Here is a 10686-nt window from a genome sequence, read left to right on the forward strand (position 1 = left end):
TAAAAATGCCTTACATTTTTGAACGAAATGAGTATATGATTTTATTTTAAATGTTTTCAAAATTTTCTAAAAAGTAAATATAATTTTATATAACTTGTTATCTAATATTTATAAATTATAAAATTAAAATTTTAAAGTAATAATATATTTTTTGCTTTCCAAAAATTGGCTTCCTAACTATTAATGCTAGCTCTACCCTTGATCAATTTGATAAATTAAAAGTTATTTAGATAATATATAAAAATAATTTTAAATGTATAATTATCAAAAAGGGTATATATATGCGTTTGATGATATATAGTTTTTGTTAGGTTAAACTTAATTTATTGAAAAATATATTTTTATCTTGTGCTCATACAATTTTTTCTTTCATTTTCAATATTTAGTTACAATTTAATTAATACAACAAAAACAATAACAAGCCTTTATCCCACCAGGTGGGGTCGGCTACATGGATTGCAAGACGCCATTATGCTCTATCATTTATCAAGCTTTTAGAAATATTATTAATTAAAAGATCGCGTTCAACAACTTTTAAGAGTATTCTCTTAGGCCTTCCTCTACCCTTCTTAATAAGGCTCAAATTTATATGTTCCACTCTTTTCACTAGTGCCTCCCGCAAACCATCTCAAATGATTTTCTACTATTTTTTTCTCAATAGGTGCTATCCTCATTTGTTTGCATACGTACTCATTTTGAATTTTATTTTTACGTGTATGTCCGCACATCCATTATAATATTCTCATCTTTGCTACTCTAACTTTATGTTCTTGCTATCTCGTTAGAGCCTAACATTCACTACTATATAATATAGCCAATTTGATAGCAGTATGATAAAACTTTCCTTTAAATTTATTAGGCATCTTATGGTCGCAAATAATCCCTTTAGCCTTTCTCCAATTAAACTACCCAACTTGAATCTTATGTGAAATATCCTCATTGATTTTGCCATTATTTTGAATAATGGCTCCCAAATATCTAAACTTTTTCACTTGAGGTATAATTTGATCTCCCAATTTTATGTTTAAATTATTGTTGACTAGTCTCTTACCGAATTTATAATATAAATATTCCATCTTACTCCTACTCAGACAAAAACCTTTCAACTCCAATGTCCTCCTCTATAACTCAAGTTTGTAATTAATCTCTTCTCTTGTCTCTGCTATCAGAACTATATCATCCGTAAAGAGCATACATTTGAGGATTTTTCCTTGAATATGTTCCATCAAAACATTTAGGATCAAATTAAATAGATAAAAATTCAAAGATGATCCCTAATGTAATCCAATTTTTATAGGATAGTCTTGTGTTTGACTACTAAATGTTCTTATACTAATTTTTACCCGCTCATACATATCTTGTATAATTTTAATATGAGCAATCCGTACTTCCTTCTTTTTCAATGCTTTCAAAGTACTTCTCTTGATATACGGTCATAAGCTTTTTTCAAATCAATAAAAATCATGTTTAAATCTTTATCTTTACAATGATAATTTTTACTAATCCCCTTAGTAGATAAATCGCCTCTGTAGTTAATCTACCGGACATAAAACCAGACCGATTCTTAGAAATACTTGTCTCTAATCTAAACTTATGCTCAATTACTTTCTCTTACAATTTCATTATGTGGCTCATGAGTTAAATCCCTCTATAGTTAGTACAATTCTGAATATCTCCTTTATTTTTATAAATAGAAATTAATGTACTTCTCCTCCAATTGTCAGGCATTTTCTTCGACTACAAAATCACATTAAATAACTTAGTTAACCATCTCACCCCTTCTTCACCTAAACATTTTCACACTTCAATAGATATATAGTCAGATCCGTTGGCTCTATCATTTGTCATTTTTTTAAGAGCTTCCTTTACCTCCTTATCACGTATTATTCAATAGAATAACAAATTTTGTTCTCCTTCATGAGTTACTAATTCTTCCAAGTTACTAGACGAACCCTCTCCATCATTAAAAAGTTTAGAAAAGTAAATATCCCATCTATTTTTAATTTTATTATTTGTAACTAAAATTCTTCCCTCTTCATCCTTTATACACCTTACTTGTTCTAGATCTCTTGATTTTCTTTCCCTACTCTTAGCAGTCTTATAATATTTCATTCTCCTTCTTTTATCTCAAGACTCTTATAAAATTCTTCAAAAGCTTTAGAATGAGCTTCACTCACAGCTCTCTTAGTTTCCTTCTAAGCTATACGGTACCTTTTTCAATTTTATTCATTGTTACACAAATGTATGGCTTTAAAATAATTCTTCTTATGTTTGATTTTGTCCTGTACATTATTATTCCACCATCAAAACTCTTTATCTCTCAGACTAAAATCTTTTGATTCTTCCAAAACTACTTTTGCAACCTCCCTTATCTTTTTAGCCATATCCTCCCATAAGATATTAGTACTTCTTTGATATTCTCAAATTCCTTTGTCTAAAAGATTTCGTTTGAAAATATCTTGCTTCTCACCTTTTAATTGCCACCACCTAATCTTTGGTGCTACTACTTATCGATGTTTTTGAGTTTTACTCATAATACACACATCAAGGACAAGGACTTTATGTTGTGTCGCTACAGCATTCCTAGAAATTATCTTGCAATTTTTACAGAATCTTTTATCCGTGATTCTAACTAAAAGAAAATCAATCTGTGACCTTAAAGCTCTACTTTTGTAAGTGATAAGATGCTCATCTCTCTTCTTGAAACAAGTGTTGGTAATTTTAAAATCATACACCAACAAAAAATCAAAAAGAGTTTATCCTTTATTATTTAGCTCTCTAAAACTAAAACCACCATGCACCCTCACATGCTGACCAGCCTCCCTCCCGACATGCCCGTTAAAGTCTCCTCCAATAAAAATCTTTTTACTTTGTGGTATGTGTTGAATCAACCCCTCCAAATCCTCCCAAAATAATTTCTTAAGATTGGTTTCTATCCCGAATTGAGGCGCATAAGCACTAACAATATTAACAGTCTCACGTCCAACTATCATTTTTAAAGAAATAATTCTATCTCCAATTCTGCTAGCTTTTACAATGTTTTTCTTTCACTCCTTATCAATAATGATGCCTATTCCATTACATGTGCTTACTTTTCCTGTATACCAAAGTTTGAAACCTTGAATATCCTTAGCTTCTTCTCCACACCATTTTGTTTCTTACAGGTATAGGATATTGATTTTCCTTTGAATCATAACCCCTACAACCTCTATAAATTTACAATTCAATGTCTCAACATTCCAAGTACTAAATCTAATCTTGCTCTCATGGATTAACTGCTCTAGTCGCGCACGTCCAGAATGATACGGTAGCCCTTGCTCATTTAACACTACATTCGGGCGCCGATACAGTAGCTCTAACTCACTTATCACTGTATTCGAGCCATGAAATATGTTACTTACGAGAAACAACCTAGCATTAGCATTATAATGTCTATTGTCCATGTTCATGATAGATTCAACAAAGTTTGGCTGTTGATGGCCTAACACAATCCTCCTCTTTTATCCGCGTTTGGAACCGGCTATAAACATAGGCGGAGTTTTTAATTAATAAATATAATTTTTAAAAATTGAATTATTATTTATTTTTAAAAAATATAAATAGTAAGTGGTGATTGAGTACTTGAGAAAGAGGATGTGAGGGTAAAATTGAAAGAGACTGTTGTGATTTCAAAAAGTGGACAAGTAGCAACGGAACGAGGGAGCAACGAGATGAATGTTCATTTTTTTAAAAAAAAAATGAAAGACAAACACTTAACTTTTCAGAAAGACGTTCCTTTTAAATATTATAAAAAAATTAGAAATTTTATCACATAAGATTCAACCAAATATTTAGATAAGCTAATAAATACATTGATTTGTTTGCCTTGCTCGGCATCCCGTTACAATTTAGGTTTTACGATTTTCAAGTCTTAACCATATGTCACTAGAGTACATAAATTTTATAGGTTCTCTAATGATTTGATTGTGTTTCCTCTTACATAGATTTTCCATGACGTCGTACTGAAAGAAGAAGAAGAAGAAGAAGAAGAAGTCAAAAGCAATTCTCTCCAGTGTTTCAAAGGGTAGCTTCTAACTATACGGATCTCGTTGTGTAAAATGAACTTTTTGAAGTTGTGTATAAAATCCAAACTTTTAATTTAGAAAATATACTTTTGAAACCTAGACACTAGTGCTAACCAAATATGCACTCAATAAGATTGCTAATAGTGAATTTTGAAATCCAGAAATTACCTCTATTAATTGCACATATCAGAAATAATTTGCAATGTAAAATATTACAAGAAAATGTATTTTTAAAAGTCAATACACATTTTTTTTACAGGTAACAAAAAATTTCTTTATTTTGTGTGAATTAATTATCAAGGTCCTACATTTAAAACAAGAGAAAATATTACTTCTAAAAAAAAGGTCCAAGAAAATACAGGAAACTCAGAGATAATAAGGGAACATATCCATGCAGTGAAATTGGCATAGTGATTGGGGCAATCCTCACATACAAAGACACAATCATATTTATTCAAAATTTTATAATTTATAAAAATTATAATATTTTTTTTAAAAAATCTATTATCACTCATCTAGACAGTCCAAATTTAATAATATAATTTTTATAAATTACATTATCAAAAAAATAATCTTTATAAATTGACTATCTAGATTTATTTTGGATAGTTCAGATTGTTAATTAACATATTTATTTTTTTAAAAGTCTTTCAATATTAAAATGAATTACAAATAAGTATTTATCAATAATGAAAATATGGAAAATAAGTATTAAAAACAGTTTAAAATAACATTTAAAAATTGAAAAACTGAGTACTGAAAATGCTAATGATGAGTACTGAAAATATAGAACTGAGTTGAGTACGGAAAAATAAACTTAGGAAAAAAATTAATTCCAACTAATTAAGGACTATAGTAATTTTTTGAAACTTTAATAGTATTTTAGCATCCTTAACTATAAATAATATTCCTAGAGGTATCATTATCCCTGTAAAAATTCCGAGAACAAACATACTAGAATTAATTTGCATGAAATATTGCACATAATATTGAATAAACATGGATCCCTCGATTACGATCATATTGTCTAAAACTTTAGAAAACAAATTCATCATAGTACAACACAAAAGAAAGAAAATGATCAAACCATAGAAAAGAACACACATAATATATATACACGAAATTGCAGTACTAGTCATAAATTATAAATAAATATCACTCACCACATGCTTCCCGCAACACACACAGCCCACATATCTAGTTTCCCTTGTTTTTTATTTGTCTTTTTCGTTCCCCAACGCATCTTCGACAAACTACATAATAGAAGGAAAAGGGTTTAACCGTGGCACAGGAACACATATCAGGGGATGAGCCCTTGGAAGGGTTAAATATGGTTTCTCCTCCATATCAACAATTCCATTGGCTCCTCCATTGATCACTTTCCAATCAAAGCACTGAATCATAGCTGCTAGGCTAGTTTTCACAATCTGTTGTGCCAATGAAGCTCCAGGACAACTTCTTCTTCCACTTCCAAATGGAATTAACTCAAAATGTTGCCCTCTAACATCCAAATTATTGTTATTATTATTTCCCTTCCCACTACATCCTTTTTCTTCTTCTTCTCCTCCTTCACTCATCATCATAAACCTCTGGCCTAAACTCAACTGGGTCCTCCCATAGCTTCGGGTCCCTACCAATTGACCACAAGTTAACAATCAACCTTGTCTTTGATGGGATCTGATAACCACAAACATTGCAGCTTTCTGATGATATTCTCCCTAACAATGGCACTGTGGGGTGAATCCTTAGTGTTTCCTTAAATATGGCTTGTAGATAAGGCATGTTGACTATGTCAGATTCCTCCACTATTCTTATCCTTCCTACAACTGAATCAAATCTGTTTTCCTGCTTGCTTCATCACATGAGGATGGTTGATTAGTTCTGCTAATGCCCACTCTATGGTTAGGGCAGACGTGTCACTCCCGGCCAAGAATAAGTCCTGCAATGTTTATGATAATTAATGTTAGTCTTTATTGTTGGTTAATTAACAGGAATCCATTAATAAATACTTTAACTAAGTAAACTACCATATGTATTCTGCTACACTCAAATAAGATTGCTAATAGTGATTTTGTTGTTGCTTTAATTTCGAGGGATTGAATGTTTTGATGTCCCATCGTGTTCTGATGTTTGAATTTCAATTTGAGATTTAGATAATATCTCTATCTTCATTTTAATTTGGCGTTCATATCACAAGTATTGGGAACCAAAATGGCCTAATTAAGATATGAACTCTTACGCTTTAATAATTTTACAAATAAATAATTTAATTACTCCTCTTGTTTTAATAATCATCTTGTTTTATTTATATGGCAGAAAGAAAAGACTATTTTTGATCTTATTTATAAAGTAATTTTCTATTCTTTATATTTATCTTTAATCTTTTGCCCTTATGAAATTAAGAAAATTTATTAAAAATATTTTTTTATCTTTATTAGAGGTAAAGGTAGAAATTTATTAAATTTTAAAATAGAATTAATGAGGTTTGATATTTTTCTATATTCTAGTTAAATATATTCAAAATGACTTATGAATAGAATTGAATATAGTATGTGTAAATTAGTTATCTAACTGACTAGCTACTTCATTTTAGATGGGAGGAAGTATTACCTTTAAATTAAAGAAAAGGCCAAGGAAAAAAAAAAAGGAACTCAAAGATAGTAAACATGATAAGGAATGAAGGTCATTACTCTCTCAAGTCCATAATAATGGTAACTATATATGTACAGTTCTAAAAAATTGTTAATTAAAATCTTAATTTTCTTAATAATTTTATATCTTTTTAATTAGTCCATCTGGATGACAATATAAATCAAGTTAATTAATTCATGATTTATGAATAATGTTAGTTAAAACTTTAAATTTTTAAAAAATATTCACTTATTTTCATTTATACCCTTATTAAATACTCTATATAAAGACTTGATAAAAATAATTAAAATTATAATGCTTGATTTTAAAAAATAGAATAATAAATGAAGTGGGGGTATAGAAAAACTATCAAATACCCTATATTTTGGATCAAATGAAATTTCTAAAATATGTCTTATATTGTGGTATATCATTAATTGAAATAAACGCCTGCAATTATGACAGTTGACTTCTTCAAAACACCAACATAATTGATTACATAAATATTAGAGTAATAAATGAAGGAATTAGTTGAAAAAAATTTATAAAGATTAACTACACATTGTCCTTTTATATTTCTAAAACAAGTAGAGTTTCTAGATACTACCAAATGTGTGTGTGGTCTGGAGAGAATAAATTCAACTTACCAAGACGAAAGCCTTGATGTTCTCCATGGAAATTCTTATTTCAGAACTCTCATCATCATGTATTGCCAACAAAATATCAAGCAAATCCTTATTTGTCTTTCTTCTCCAAGCTTCATCTTCCTTTCCTCCTTTCATCTTCGTGGTCTTTTATCACCTCCTCCATCAAAACATCGAACCTATCTCGAAGATTTTTAAGCCTTTTGTTTGAACCTTGCAAATCCAAAAACTTAAACAATCGAATAAAATCAGATATATTGAACTTTCCTATAATCTCCACTGTGTCCATCACTAACTTCCTAATCTCTCTTGCTTCATCATCGTTCCCAGAGAAGATAGACTCATAATCATTCCTGATATAATTCCATTGCTTAATGTCAAGAGCTCGTGACCAACATCAACAGCCTCACCTTCCAAACCTTTCTTAAGCAAAACTCTCAGAAACCTCATCGTTTCGGCTCACCTCACCGGAAGGAGGACTTCAAGGGTTCGATCGCCGAGAAGCTGAGACATGCATAGCTTCTTCATGAATTTCCAGTAGGGTCCATAACGGACAAATACAAAGCCTTTGGATCCATAAGATAAAGTTGGCATTTCACATAATGTTTAAAATTCTAATATATATATATATTGGTGGAATTGTGTCATGGGGTTCTCGATCGTATGGTGTCCGACGTTGTTTAAATTGTTAAGGCATGTTGCCACCTACCCAATCTTTTTATAGATAAAAGTTAAAAGTGAGCTGATCAATACGGCAGCTCATCAGGGTCAAACTATTAATATTCAAAGAATATTGATAGAATTATTTACAGATTATTTATCAATAAAATTATCATATCTACAACAGCATTTGATCATGTGCCCATGTGAATTATGAGTTACATGCTTGTCAACTTTTGTTAGTCCTTCCCATTTTGTCAACACCCTGTGTCTTATCACAAAATTAAACAATTTTAGTTTATGTAACTTTTTTTAGTTTATAAAAAATTGTCAATTCTTCACGTTAAAATAAAAAAGAAAATTATAAAATAAGGACCTCTGATTATCATAAATAACCAATTAGGGTCATGAAATTATGAAATTAAATATCAAGAGCATGGTGCTTTTTTATAGTTTTAATATAATAACTTGACTAAAATGGCCTTGTATGATGACCATGTTAACTCAAATATCTCAATTCTCATGAATCAAATAAGATTTAAGGATAGTGATGTGCATACCTAAAAAATTCATGATTGAATGCGAGACCTTGATTACCTCGAGTATAGGTAAGCAGACAACCCACTAGAACCCCTGTAGTCTTTAGAAAGTGCAAAGATAATGGAGATAAATGAAAATTATCGTGTATTAAATGGTTATTGACTAATCGGCTTATAAAGACTAGATTAGTAACCGCTTTATTAATAATTAATTAATTATATTACATTATCTCTGACTTAGTTAGTTAAGAGATAGGGAATAACAAACAGCTATTGGGTTGTAGGTTGGGCTTCTATCCATTAGGCTCACTTGTGTAGTCCACCTATCATAGTCCATATAAGATCGTAAAAACTAATATGTTTCGGCTTATTAATTAATGTAAATCTATATATAAATATTCCAATAATCTCCCACTTGGATTGGATTAATTAAGCAAATTGTATAAACAAGCCACAAACAAAATTTAGGAAATGAAACCTCATAAATCACTGGATCCTATAGGAAAACAAGTAATATAATATCTCATAATCTGAAAAACAATATGCAATTTTATTTCAACACAGATTAGCAAGATAATAACATCAAATCACTAATTCTTATAGGGAAACAAGTGACATGTATAGCGTACCACAACAAAATTATTGAATCTTATGGGGATACAAATGATATAGACATATCTAACTGAACTGAACATAGAATGGGTCTTTTAAGCACAACTTGATGAAGAGACGATACAAAGTCACTTAATCATATCAAAAAACAAGTGACACAAGGTGCTCTATCACAAATTATTGAATCCTATGAGGAAACAAATGATACAAAGCACCGCAACATCTCTAAACCTATATTAAAACTCAGTAGAGAAACAATACAAGATTACTGAAACCCAAGAGGAAACAAGTAATACAAGATGCATAAATAAGAATCATTGAATCATACAATGATACAAATGATATAAAGCATCTCATTGTTTCTAAAACAAGAACTAAGCACAATAGCAAAAATGGCCTTAAACCATTAAATGTCCTTAAAAAACACAACTCAAATGCCTATTGAATGAAGACTATCTTAAAAGATCAATGAAACCCACATAGGTAAGACTTTGGTCATACAAATACATTTCACCAGAGAAGTGAACCGCATGAGTTTGAGTGTCTATAATCTTCTCCAACAAAATCTTTGAAAGAAGCTTAAGGTAGATAAAATATCACATTCATAGTTGGAGGAAATAACAAAATACTTGTCCAACAATAATTTCCTCAACTATATAACCTAATGAAAGGCTTTATAACAAGTGATGTATATATATATATATATATATATTCCATTTTCTAAATTGGGGTAGTACAAGTGTCTATAATACACTCATTTTTATGAGATAGCTCCTCTTTGTATTCGAAATAAATAGGATGTACACTCTAAATTCTCATAGTCACAAATTTAAAAGAGAATCTCATTTTAACAACCAAGATTAGGTGTCATATACCTTTTAGCATACAAGAATTTTCCAAAATGATCTTAGTATTTTCTTGCAAGGATTTTGCAAGTATTTCCCAAGGGGTGCACAAAGCAAAATCTAGATCAAAGACCAATGTATATTTTATCATCCTCAGAGCCATTTATAGCGAAAGCGTATAAAATTCTTTATATGCAAATTTTAAAATGGTCTTCCTCAACATTAATATTGAGGATGTGAAAACTTAAGCAAATTTACAGTCCTTAAATAGGAATCAAACTAGGAGCATGCATTAGACTTTTGAACACTCAATTAAAATAGGTTGCTTGAGACAAATCAAGGTTATAATTAGACATATTTAAATGGATATTAATCTTTAAATAAATATGTCAGACCAAAAATTTTATATCAAGGTGGCACAACCACAAGTATGTTGTCTCATTTACTTGATCATTGGCTAGTGACTGGCTATTAGCATGGAGCATAACAAGCAAAAGACTGCTTTTTCCAAACAATTAAGAAATATACACAAATTTAATGTATTTTGATTAAAATTAAAGGGAGCTAATAGACTCGTCAAAACTTCAGATATCATTATCTAGAGACTTGCTTATTCTGATGGATGGTTTTAAATAGTTGCACATTAAATGTTCCCAACTAAGTTTTACAAAACTATCTTATTAAAGTACTT

The 10686-nt window shown here is 30.0% G+C and overlaps 1 pseudogene; it reads right to left on the reverse strand.

The window, feature by feature from the left end:
- Nucleotides 1-5317: 5317 nt before the first annotated feature.
- On the reverse strand, nt 5318-7933 carry LOC129304764 (3,9-dihydroxypterocarpan 6A-monooxygenase-like; annotated as a pseudogene).
- Between the last annotated feature and the right edge of the window lie 2753 nt (nt 7934-10686).

This window comes from Prosopis cineraria, unplaced genomic scaffold (genome assembly GCF_029017545.1).
Source record: "Prosopis cineraria cultivar Desert tree isolate PC_DT_omini unplaced genomic scaffold, ASM2901754v1 PC3, whole genome shotgun sequence".
In the NCBI taxonomy this organism is placed as follows: domain Eukaryota; kingdom Viridiplantae; phylum Streptophyta; class Magnoliopsida; order Fabales; family Fabaceae; genus Prosopis; species Prosopis cineraria.